Source organism: Apis mellifera, linkage group LG4 (genome assembly GCF_003254395.2).
Source record: "Apis mellifera strain DH4 linkage group LG4, Amel_HAv3.1, whole genome shotgun sequence".
Taxonomy (NCBI): domain Eukaryota; kingdom Metazoa; phylum Arthropoda; class Insecta; order Hymenoptera; family Apidae; genus Apis; species Apis mellifera.
In genome coordinates, this window is record NC_037641.1 from 8,277,912 (window position 1) to 8,291,912 (window position 14,001).

General features: G+C 37.7%; 1 long non-coding RNA gene across 2 annotated transcripts in view; it reads right to left on the bottom strand.

Moving 5' to 3' along the window:
* Positions 1-971: 971 nt before the first annotated feature.
* The window catches only part of LOC100576283, a 99,658-nt gene continuing 86,628 nt past the window's right edge, over positions 972-14,001 (bottom strand). For both annotated transcript variants that reach the window (XR_001702727.2, XR_001702723.2), the window contains 2 exons: positions 1,211-1,832; positions 972-1,148 (listed from right to left, as the gene is read on the bottom strand). This is a non-coding gene — a long non-coding RNA (uncharacterized LOC100576283). The remainder of the gene's footprint in view (positions 1,149-1,210; positions 1,833-14,001) is intronic.

Sequence of the window (14,001 nt, forward strand, 5' to 3'; positions counted from 1 at the left end):
TTACCTAATACTTACCTAAAGCTCCTTTTTTTTTTATTTTAAATCGTTTTTTCAACAGTTTTCTTAATACTAATATACTTACCTTTTATACTTACCTTATACTTACCTAATACTTACCTAAAGCTCCTTCTTTTTTTTTATTTTAAATCGTTTTTTCAACAGTTTTCTTAATACTAAGATACTTACCTTTTTTATACTTACCTTTTTTGTACTTACTTTTTGCATACTTATCTTTTGTATACTTACGTTTTGCATACTTATCTTTTGTATACTTATCGTTTGCGATAAGTGGCATCTTTTTTTTATGAATATATTTCAATATTTTTTATTTTTTATGAGGTCTGGATATATCGAGTGTCTTATGTAAATATTTAAAATATCTCATTTATTTTATATAATATTAAATAATGTTTGAGATAAAAGTTGTATGATTTCAAGAGGGCTATATCTTGATGCTATCAATTTTTTCTTATGTAGTAGCACGGCAGATGTATGAAGATCAACTTTATTTTTTGAAATAGAATTATATACTTTTTAATACATATAGTCGATATATCTATTATATGTATAATAAATCGATATATTTCAAAATTCTCTATAAAAAATTATTAATGTATATACGACGAAAAATTATTAATTTATGAAATATTTAATTTTAATTAAATATCTTCGAAACTAACAGTTTTTCGATATATATAGCTTAATAATTTTTTATAGAGAATAATATGCTGTATCTACTTGTGCATTAAAAAGTATACAAATTTATTTAAAAAAAACAATATTGATCTTTATTTAATCTCTATGCATTCTTCAAGAAAAAAAATAATTACGTAGTATTATAGTCCTTTTGAAACCATTTGACTTTTGTCTAAAAAATTCTTTAATATTTTTAAAAACAAGTGAGATGTTACCAATAATATTACGAGAACCATTCGATAAAATTTTCCAAATAATTTAATATAATTTTTATAATTTCAAATTTTATTTTTTCTCTTTTTTAAAACTAATTATATTTTATTGACATGTAATATAGCAACAATAAACAATACATTCATCATCCTAATCCTTCCATAATTTTATAATTATTTTATTACCTTATAATCTTCTAATTAAACGACATCAAATTACATCTGTACAAATTACATCTCCTGAAAAAAAGAAATCGAACATTAGATACCCTAAGTCAACAAACAAGGCTATAATACGTTACCTCGAATAATATCTCTTTCACCATCCACCCCCAAAAACCCAAGAAACGCTATATATAGCTCTCCCTCGAATAGTTGGCTGGAACAGTCGAAAAGAAGAAAAGGAAGAAAAGAACAGGCGCAAAAAAGGAAGGAAGAAGGGAAATCTTTGTCCGATTAGGTAGCCGAACGAATGGATTCGTGGATGAATTCGGTCTGAAACGGCAATTAAGCCAGCCATGCATTTTCTAGGGCTCGCTGGCCGGCCAGCGAATTTCAGAGCCGGGTCGTTCCTCGAATGAGGGGATGGAGGAAACTGCAACGGAGGAGGACGCAAAGGAGATAGGAGGAATTCCTGCAACGTAAGTGGAGGCCAGGAATCCGATCGAAGGAGTGCGTCTCCGTGGCGCCGTTGCGTCTCTGCGTAGTAGTCGAGACGGTAGTCTGGGAACGTGCCGTTCCAGGGCGTCCGTTTACTTAGCGGGGAAAAAAGAAAGGATAGATGGAACAGATTGATTGCACGGGGAGGGGATCTTACGAAAATGCAGCTGCGCTCCGTGGGACCGACATTATCCGCAACATCGCCTATGGCGCTTGGTCCAATGCATGCGAATCCTGATCGTTTTGTGAACGTGATCTTTTATACTGCAAAATTTACGGATAATTAGATTTTGTACGTAGCTAAAACTGTACGAATGTTTTTTTACATACGGAAAAATATAAATCGTATATGCTAAATTGTATATTTATATATTTGCCACAGCAATAGATCATTGCATTCGGAAAGATTCGCGAAAGTTTGACTCTTCAAAGTGTATAAATACCGGGGAAGAAATTAAAAATTTTATTCTCTAAAAAAACCGTGTCAGAAAGTAGAGGAAACTATGCCGTTGAAGTCGGTTTTTGATTCATTCCGATATCTCAATCGGTTGCCGAGATATAAGGACTCAAAGTTTCCATAATGCTTGATACAGCGTAGAGATTATGAATGGGCTCGCGACCTATATTTTTTCCTGGAAACGCGTACTACGTTTTTCCAGGAATCGCGTCTGTCGCTTGTCTAGAGTTTGGGATAGGTCGGTGAGAGAAGGTGCGAGCGAGAGGTTCAAGTAAGCGACAAGGACGAGGATAGTAAACTATTAAAAATTACCCTTTTCTTCACACGACGATATCTCGGGAACCAGAAATAGTATCCGGATAAATGAAAAAGCGTTTTAAAGGGGAAGGTTTTGCGCTTCTGACGATCGTTCGCCCATCGACCGGAAGTTATTATTCTCGAAGTTACAGCGATTCGAATTTTTCCAAATTTTAATAAGGTTTGATTGACGCGGAGGTAAATGGTTAAAAATTATTCTTCTATTTACACGTTGATATTTTGGGAACCGGAAGTCGTATTGGGATAAATGAAAAAGCGCTTTGAAGGGCAAAGTTTCGCGCTTCTAATGATCATCCACTCATTAACCGGAAGTTATTATATTTCGAGTTAGAGCGGTTCAAATTTTTCCTAATTTTAATAGGAATTAATCAAGTTTTGAGATAAATTGCGCGATTTTAAAAATAAATATGTTTATTCTTGAATGAATTTCACATTGAATATTGCTCACAACTATCTTACTAATTACATATCATAAATAAATTAAAATATATCGATGTAAAAAATTCTTTGATCAAAATAAATTCTACTTTCGTTCAATCGAAACTAGATTTACGAATCCTTTAATCAAAATAAGGAAAGAATCACAAAACGAAAACATTATCCTTAGATCATCGATAAATATAAAAATACCCAAAAATAAAGAAAGGAAAGATATAATACGTGAGATACACTATCAAATAATCGTTTCTCAGAATAAAAACTTGGAAACTTCATTACCAAATTATTAAAAGTTACATCCTTGAATTAAAAAAAGAAACAATACTGAATCCCAAATGCAGATATACGAGCCAAAATACAAATTTGAAATTTTACCCGATCAATCATCTCCCCGACAATTTGGGTCAATTATCATACCACCACCATCCCTAACAGACGATCCAATACTTACTTACGAACGTACACACGGATGCACACACGCGAAACGAATCTAATTAACCACCCAACGAGAACCACCACCACCACCACCACCACCGTTATTACAATCCGAATCATTCCCCCGGTTTCGACATTTCAAAAACAAGCACGCGACTCATCCACGATTATTATTATTATACCCGATATTCCAGCCGCCATCGTCGTCGTCCTCGTCCTCCTTCTCATCATCGTCCCCATCGTCATCATCATCGATCCGATCGTGGATCGAGGGGGTCGACACAGGATCGAGGGTTATTTTCACGAATCGGTGGCTGCGGCGCAATCTCGAGAATGAAGCGGGCAAACCTTATTGGGGGCGGCCGTCCCCCGGATCGGGCGGGGGATGGAGCGAAGAGCGTGGTAAATCGAGGGGTCGCCGGCGTGGCGCGGATTTGCCGCGGCCGAGGCGCGTCGCCGGGACCCGGGCAAGCGGGGGTGGCGAAGGGAGCGGGTGGAAGGAAAATCGGGCTAGGCTCTCGTTCTTAGAATTCTACGATCGAGATAATATCGAGTATTCGGGGCGTGGATTTCCCGGGAGTAAGGAGAGCGTTGAGCTCTAAAAGGTACACGCCGATCGCTCCGTAGATTCGACGTCTCCTCCCTCGGGAATCCTGGAAATCTGGCCGACCAAGGGAGACGGCCGAGGAGGAGGATGGAAAGAGAGGCTGGTCTAGAGTGCGCGCGGAGGGAAGGATAGAGGGAAATGCGATGGGAGAGGATGGAACAATGGAGGGCGGGAGACAGGGGGAGGGAGATAGAGACGGGAAAGGAGAAGAAAAAGGGATGATTAACCCGTTCGAGACCGATCGCACATCTGGCGATGTAATGCTGTTCCTGGAAAAGATCAATCGCATACCCTGTGCGCAATGACCGTGAATTCATATCACGAGTCATTACCAAAGAAATAATATCGTAGAAACGAGATCGTAAAAAAGAAGAAAAAAAAGAAGGAAGTGTTACATAAGAATTTAAAATACCTCGCTTGGAAATTTTATTTGTGATAAAGTTTAGTTATTTCATTCGGTTGCCACCTATTTCTTTTAAATCCAATAAGAGGAATGGGAGATTGATTTTAATTTTGAGAAATTAGTTATTGAGAAGGTGAAAAAGGAGAGGAGGAAGGAAAAAAGAAAAATTATATTAACGCGATGGAATCTTTTTTTTTTTCTTTTTTTTCTAAAAAACCCCGGCCATTGTATTTGAAAAAGAGTAGTACGATATCCTACGTCGTCCAGACATCATCCTCGGAAGGAGGACAAGCCATTCAACCCATTCATCCTGGGCGATGGTTACGCCCATGGTGGAGGAAAGTTAAGAGAAAGGATGATCAAGGGGAACAAAGGACAAGCGGATAGCCATCCGTGAAGAGGGAAGGGATCCGGGGTCGGAAAAACAAAGCGAAAAGAGCGGGCGGAAGGAAAGGAGGGGGGGCGGTTAAGAGGAGGAGGAGTTCGGCACCCGAGAGTCCGAAAGGAATTAGATTTGCTCGGTGCTAGCCAAGCGCGACGAACAGAATGCAACGCGATCCGCCGGTAATTCGAAACGCGTTCCTTGGAAACACGGGGAATTATTCCTTTGCCGCGCGTTCTCTTCCTGCTATTGCCACTGAACCCTCCTCCTCCTCTTCCTCCTCCTCCGTTGCTCTTTTCTCCTCTCCCTTTTCTCCCCCCTCGCCCTTCTCTTTCCTCGTTACGTTCCTCCCTCCGTGAAGATGCTTCACCGGATCACTGCCTCCACGCTTCCACCGATCGGTTGGCCCCCTCCTCTCCTCACCCCCCGCTCATACTTTTCTGGGGATATTCTGTTTCCGTTGGACAACGTCCTTTCAATGTTTCGTGTTTGCCTCCACCTTTGATCACCGAGCTCGAGATATTGATTTTTCTTTTAATTTCTTGTTCTTCTTCTTCTTCTTTTTTTTTGTGCGATCTAAAAAAGTGACTTTTCAGGAGGAATGATTTTGATATAAAACGAAGATCGTTTTTTCCCTTTTTTTACGCGATTTTGCGAAAGGTAACGATGTTTGTTGATCGATTTTGATACGAGCTCCGAAAGTTGCTCCGGGTATTTTGAAGTTGAAATAGCGTTCTTGCTCGGATTGATTAATAGTCGATCGGTAGATCGATAATAAGATTTGTTTAGACGATATTTTGACGATATAAAACGCTTTATTACGGTTAATTAACGATTGGTTTTTGTTATTAGAAATATTAATATTCTCCTGGATGGATTCTCGATTAACGTTTATATGATTTTATGAAAGGTAATTATATTCGTTGATTGATTTTATAAAGTGAAAGTTTATTACAGTTATTTGGTAGAATACTTGCATACATTAAGCGGAGGCGGTTAATATATAAGCTAAGCTTTTGGCTGGCTGTGATAAAGGGATGAGAAAATTTATAACAATAATTTATAAAATTATTATTTCAAGCGATGAAACATGGAGATATAAACAACGGAGGATATAAATTAAAAATTAAATCCGAGGTATTACGACAAGTTTATTCCAAGTCTATGCGAATGTAAATCTTTTAAACGCTTATCTTGTAAATTTTAATTCATTCTAATTTAACAACACTTTCGATAAAGAAATTTAATAATTATTACTTTCTTACGAAACAATTAAAATTATAAATAGTTCCACGCTTTGCATCATGGTTAATGCAGATTATTTTATATCATATTACAACATATATATATATAAATGTATATATATTTTTTTTAATCATTCCCAGCGCGAATACGAATTACACCACATTAAAAATGAAAATGTTTCGGATGGTAATTTATGGGCAGGGATCACTTAATTAATCACGTTACATGTGTTAACTTCTTATCTAAGCGATAAGCGCAAAACACGAAAAGCTACTACGTTATAAATGATGCTTGATATTTCACTGTATTACATATCTGCTTCCTGGAGTTAGACATTTCGTGATTCATGAGAGCCAAACTCTTAATTGTAAACTAAAAACCATTTACATCGATACATCGGCTAAATTCCAAATTCAGCACGCACCGAATTTGTAATTTTTAATTTTTCGCATTACACGCGCTTGTTTTTAAGAGAATCCATTAGCAACCGTAACAGTTACAAGAGTCGTATCATTAATTAAATCACGCTTCCTCAAAATTATCATAAGGAAATAATAAATAAATAAATAAATAAATAAATAATTCTTATCTCGTATCTTCGTGTGATTTTTCTCTCTTTTGCCTGCCCGTTCCTCCCAAGATTTTTTTCAAGATAATTCGATAGAATTAATTTTATATTTACAAGTTTTTATATATAATATATATATACGAAAGGAAGAATTTATTTTAAAAAAAAGTAGTCTTCTCGAAAGACGTGCAAAGAGTGTTATTGTATTCCAGGATCGAAGCACCTTCTCTTTCTTCTCTTCTTTTTTTCCTCCCCAATTTTTTTCCACGAGAAACTCCGGTGAATGGAATCGCCACATTCTTGCATTACGTTGCCATTTATCGTCCCGATTGTATTATTGCGCGCAAAACGCGGCGCGCAACTTTAAACATCGTAATTCATTTCACGCATCGATTATACGTACAACAAACGGTTTTCTTGATAGATGGTAATTGCAATATTGATTTGTAATCCTGCAAATATCACGAACGACGCTGAAAGAATTAATACTCGTCGGGAAAATCGCTGACGTTACTAATAACGCTACCCTCCGTGATTTATAACCATCTACGAGGACAAATAACGTAATAGGTGTAAATTGATGTCAAAGAATTCTTTTTTATTACGATCGATTAATTTATACATGTGTATATATATATAAATATATTTTTCACTATCCATTTTTTTTTCTCTCTCTCGATTGAGATATCAAACCATACATATCGAATTGAATCAGATAATTATACAAATTCATCTACCTTAAAATTTTCATTATTACTTTAAACCAATCGTGATAATAACATTTCACGCACAGATCTATCTCGTAAAATAAATTTTCATCCGGATATAACGAAAGATATATGTAATCACACGTACGTAGGCATAAGTTTTTTTAGCAACGTGTCGAAGAATCGTAAAAATTTCATGGACAAATGTCGGTGCTTAGCTACAGATCACTAGTGCGGACGGGAAATGGGGAATTTGGAAACGTGATAAACGTCCTATAAACCGTCCCCGAAATCCCTTGATTTACAAGCTCTTTGAACCGCGTCTTTGTTGCTCGAGCCTCACGTGTAACACGGGACGTAACGAAGAAGCCGTAATCAGCCTATGCGTTAACGTCTAATTATTCGATAAAATTAAGCTTGACCGTTCGATCGTAAACAAGATGAATGAACCGTGATACTTATTGTCCGCTTCTGTCGTCGGGCTTGAAGAGAATTTATCGCTTTAGGAGCCTATCTCACGCTCTCCATCACTTTAACAATTTTAATTAATCTCGCCGCACCACTCAATTTCATCACTCACTCTTAAATGATGATGATTAAATTGATGGAATAATAGGTGCGGGGCTACGTTAGCTACGTTTCAGTAATGAAATTTCTCGAGGAGTATTGCTGGTGGAACCGTGTTACTTTGTTTCTCCATCGATATTTATTTATCCAATGATTCTCAACTTCGATGAAAAATTATTATAGAACCGCTTGAAATTTTGTCCCAAAATCTCAAAACAGGAAAGGATAATTAAGATGCACATTATAATTACATTACACAATTATTATAATCGTCTCTGATTGAATATATTCATCCTCTTATATTTATCCCAACTAAAAACGTAATTTTTTGTTAAGTTGAGAAATGAAAATAAAAATAAATATTTTACCTACTTTAGAAATTTGACTTAAAGAAAATTTTATTTTATACACATGTATAAAAGTATCGTAGTATAATTTTTCTTCGACTAATATAAAAGTAAATACCTTTGCATAGTTTACAAATTTGATTCGTGAAAATTTTATTCACGAACTCGAGAAATATGTAACGGGACATAGCGGTTCGAAACAGGTTTGACTCTCGATTGCCGATCTAAGGATCGCCCCTTCCCCTCCCTCCCCTTTCCCCCCCGTATACGATTAAGTAATTACCGCAAATTGGCCACCGACGTTTAGCCAAGCCTAATATTAATCGGCTAATTAACCGGTCTTAATATTAATCGATAATTAATCGCCACATGCGCTCACCGGCTCTATTAATATCCGATCCATTCATCTTGCCGATTCCGATCTTTGCCACCTGTGCGCAACGTCTACAATTATAATCTATAGGAGGAATCACGGGGCCGATTTCTATGAGAGCTGATACACATCCTCGTTACTGTCACTGCCATTTCGGTGAATTCTACCGTTCAATTAGCGCCTTGAATTATACCGCTGGATGTTTCTCCCCGTGGAACACTCGACTCTCTTTCGGCCAGAAATTGTGATTAACGCGCGATAGAATGTGAATTTATGAGGAAGATCGCGGGGGAAGTTTCTTTTCGAGAACGAATGATAATTTATTGTTCAAAGCGTAGGGATTTTTAGAATTGTCTTTTCTTTTCTCTTTCCTCTTTTTTTTCTTAGGAGCTGGAATCGTGTGTCTTTTACCATTTTACGGATCTTGATATTTTTTTTTTTTTTTTAGCGAGGAAGGAAGGGAAAGTTTCTTTGGGACTAGTGATAATTTATTTAAATGTAAAAGTTTAATTTCCCGTTTTAAATTTGTTTGATATTTTTTTTTAGCGAAAGCGCGAGGAAAAAGAGTTATCGTTATTCTATTCTCTATGAAAATGGTAAAAATAACAAACGAATAAATATACGAAGGTTGCATAATCGAGCTTCCAATTTGAATTAATCGTTGCGAATGTAGTGGTCACACGTGGAATAATATATCACGAAACTGATTTGTGTGGACAGGTTCGTTTCATCGTTGCCACGCGGAAATAAAATGTAAACATCATAACTGTAATCCTTTTATAAAAATATGCGTGCAATAAAGAAACAAAAACGTAAAAACAGTTAAACACAGTATGAAACGGAACAAAAGAGGGAACATCCGTAACTTTGTCATACGAAAACAGCGTAAACGACAAGCGTTATTTTGTAATTGCCTCGAAATTTATTTTCAGGTTCTAACATTTTTGGAATAAAAAAACGGGCGTGATAAAAATTACCATCGCTTTGTCCCTTTTCGCTTCCCGCGCGCTTTCTCCCCTTTCTTCAAAGTTGAATAAAATGAAATTTGAAGAGCAAGGTTTTCCAAATATCCACGACGCCAAGTATCTCGTTTTGCCCTCTTTCCAAGCAACTGATTTCGTAGTATAATCACAGACTTGAAATTTCTCTCTCTCTCCCTCTCTCTCTCTTTTTCTCTCTCTTCTGTTTTCCTCTCTTCTCCTTCCCCTCTCTCTCTCTCTCTTTTTTTTTCTAACAAAGTTAAACAATACCGGCATTAAAGCCACTGCAAAAGTGTATGTTTACTGTTCCATCTCATCCATGAGAATTTTAATTTTAATTTTAAGTAAACGTTACACAGGACGGTAGCGCGCCATGCTTACCAAATAGGTTTATATTCAAACAGAAAATAGGTACACGCACAACTGTAAAAACAAATTTTTGGTTTAAAATTCATTTGCGATACCAGTACGTTTCACCGTGAATTCGCGTTTAATTGATTTTTAACAACGTGACAATCGTGTTTAATGAAAAATTTTCTTTTTAAGATATATATTGCATTAAAAGAAAAAAAAAATTGGTACAAAAATAATTATAAATTTATTTGCACGTAAGTAATTCATTTTAAAGTCACTTTATCGATAAAAAAAAAATGAGTTTAAAAACTTTGATCGAATTTAAACATTTAAAAATTTTATCTCGTCGTTTCAACGTACCGTTCAAAATACCAGGATTCTTTAATAGCGAAACATAAACAAAAATTGATATTTAACATCCATTATAAATCCATCCTCAAAAAAATGATCTCCTTTACGAACTTTAAAGATAAACGATTTTTTAACAAATCGCATCTATCCACCCGAGAACGATTCCCAACGAAATCTCTCGAAACCAGCAGCATTACAATCGTCCAAATCAACAACCCTAGCCAATCAATCGGCTACACGAGTACCGATCGCGAAATATACACGCCCCCTCCCTCCCCTCCCTTCGCCCTTCCCACACCGAAATCCACAATACACCGCGATACAGCGCAATACAATAAAGCAAACGCATCTAACGCGTCAATCTAAAACGCATCGAACGATTTGAAAATACGGTTCGCGGCTCGCCATCGGTATCGCAACACACCGAGGGGGATGATCGTAACAGCGGACACCCCCCTCCCTCCCTCCCCGACTCTCGTCGTTTCCGCGCTCGCGTGCCTCACCGATCACAAAATTCGTGGCAGAGAGTTTAAACCGAATATCGAGTACGATATATGGTATATATGTATATATATATATATATATATATATATATATATATGTATAAAACACTTTCATTTCTTATATTTTTATTCGTATATTCGTCATCGTTATCATCATCTCGCATCTTCTTCTTTCAAGCTTCAATACGTGTCAGATAACAATTGCGATGGAACAAGAATGGAATAATATGTATAAAAATTTCTGTCTATTTTTATCACCGCATATATATATATTGCTTCGCATCTTCGTTCTCTTTTTCTTCCTCCCCATTATCCCTAATCTGACAATGCACGTCGAATGATAATTGGGTACGTGGAAAATGTCTGTAGAAAATAAGGGCATCAACGAGGAATGTGTTTCGTGATTTAGCCCGATGCCTTTCAATGCCGTTTCCTCTATTTTTAAACTTTTCAATATTGCCTCGCGCCTCCAAGGTGTGCAAGTTTTTTTACATCTTTCTAACTATAACTCTACAATCCTCCTTTTATCCTTTCTGTTTCTTTCTAACCACATATCCCAATGTAAAATAATTGAAGGATAAAATCCACGAAATATCAAGACACGATTCTATGTCTTCTATGTATCTTTATATCTTCGTATTCCCACATATATACATATAAATTAATAATTGGCTATGAAATCTTTTTAAAAAAAAAAAACGGAATATCTCTCCCACATTTCCTGTATTTTTATCTCTCGCAATCCTCCTCTTTTTTCACTTATCCCTAACCACGCACATATATATATACATATATATCTACACGCCGCAATAATTGGGCGTAGAATAAAATCCACGGAAGACGGACAATACGAGGGGTGATGCGATACATCCGACGATGCCTCCCCCCCTCTCCAACATTTCGGTGTATTTTTACACCGCAACGCCGCGCAACACACCGTTTGTCGCGCCTCCGTGTCTTTCCATCCCCCTCCCCACCCCCTTCCCCAACCGTGTGTGCCCCAATGTGTGCCAGGTAATTGGGTGTGAAATGAAATCTAACGAAAACCCTTTTAGGCGTGTGCACAGTCGCTCGCTTGTGGACAGAGAGAGAGTAGCCCGGCCCCCTCCCCCCTCCCCTCGCACCTTTCAATCCACCTCCACCTCCGCCTCCTCGTTTCAACCATCGGCGTGCAACCCCCTTTACGTGTCCCCCTCCCTCCCCTCGTGGAAAGAGCACTCCGCTTTTTCGCCTCCATCCTTCTTCTCCGCGTGCCTCGCGCGCGCTCGCGTGTATGGGTGTGTGTGTGTGTGTGTGTGTGTGTGTGTGTGTATCGGTATCCAGCCTCGGTGTTCAGCCCCGAGTATCAGCGCGAGAGAGGGTGGTTCACGATCAAATAGTTTCCATTTTTTTGTCACCGCCATCAGCCGTTCCTTTCTCGTCTGCATGCCACAGCGACGGAATATTACGGGACGATGGTTAAACTCCTCGTTCACGCTCTCCACTCTCTTTTGTTCTTTGTTGCTTTCTTTCGCCGCCTCCATCCCCCATCCGCCTCCTGCCCCCTTCCACGAGCACGGTTCTACCAGATGGTGGTGGTGGTGGTGGTGTCCGGGTTTTTCCTATTCGCGCGATAGAAACTCTGTTTTTTCCCTTTCTTTTCTCTCTTTTATCTTCCCTTCCTTCTCTTCCTTCCTTCCTCTCTTTCTTGGTTTTTCGTTTGCTTAGTTTCGTGGCTTTTTTCCAAACAGGAGGAGGAGGGATCATGGGAAATTCGACGCGGTTTAGAGAGGAGATTAGAAGATCAGGGGATCAGATTTTGAATTGTTTCAATCGGGATAAAGGATTCGAGAATTCTATGAGAGTTGCAAGAGAGTTGGGGAATGATTTTATTAATTATCTTGTCGTTCATACTTCTCTATTCGAAAGATTCTCACTATTCCTGTTAAATCATGCTTGAATATCCTGAAAAAAGTTTAAATAAAATTGGGAACAAACAGTTGTTCCTACATGAACGAATCGAAGGAATTTCATCAACGATTATCCCAATCGCGTCTATTGAGAGGGGATTGCAGGTCAATACAAAGAGTACTACGAGACTCGTACAAGTTTTTCTCGTAGATGCACCGTCGATACGCTCGGCCATTTTCGAGTCGAATCTCCGCTAAGCTTCTTATCGAGTCCCGTGTAAAGCCACCCCCTGTAAAAAGCCGAGCTCAGCCGTTATTATTATTACGTTAACCGCGGTTACACGCCGCTAGATTCCGTTTTGCGCTCGTAAATCTCGGACCGCGACGATTTTCAGTCTCGTTGTAGACCGGAAGGTTCGACGACAGATTTTTCACAATTCTCGAATTCTTATGTTCGAGTTTAGGATTCTGAAAAATGATTGCCGATTTATGAGTAACGATACGTAGGAGAATCGAGAATCTAATTTATGTTTGAATGTTTTGAATTTGCAAATTGACGATGTAGTAATTGAAAATGTGAATTTTGTATCGAATTTTAAAAGCGATAAATAATTTTCTAAATTTGGGATAAAGAAAAGTGTATCTTATTCATTTAATTCATCGATCGACTTTTGCCATCGTAATAGAGGAAGATGTATTAAAATAGTTGAAAGTGATATGAAAAATTTGAGAAAAATATGAAAGAGAAATTTTCTATAAAATAAACGGAAGACTTTTGTCAGAGCGCGGATCACGATTTATCGATTGTCGATTTTTTAAATTACGCAGCAAAGGATCGATACGTGGTGAAAAGAATGATTCTCTTGACTCCACTTTCGGTATTATTTTATTGCTGCTCGTAAAGGGCGAAAAGGAAGTCGACCACCGTTCATCCTCTATCCGCGCTCCTCCAATTACGCCTCGGTCGGAATTCCAACAGGGGACAGGGCAAATAAGAATGAGGGAAAGGGGAGGGGAGGCAAGAACTCCGGGGGACTCGTATGTAATCGGCAATTTGTTAGTTAGGTTGCTATTAAGTCAATCACCCTGATTGCACGTTGCAGGAAAACGAGGCAACGTTGAATTAAATTAGTATCAAAGAAGGGAGGTATTTTCTTGCTTCGTTAAAGGGACTGTTGCCTCCCGAGAAGGATTTCGAATAATTTTCGTCTCTCGCGAACGGAGATAAAGAAGATAAAAAAATTGTGTAGCGATGACCGACGAAGATCGATCGAACAATTGATTTTTCTAAGACGAATACTCAATTTCTTTCGCGCAATGGATAATTAATTTTCATCGTGATAGTTTATAAATCGTAATTACAAATATATCTAACGAAACAATGATACAATCGTCATTTCAACTATCTTCCCTCCGATTAATTACCGAATATTTAATAAAAGTCAAACTGTTCGATTCAAATTTGAAGTTTCGTAAGTGTTACCGATATTTTTAATTTGTTCGATTGCC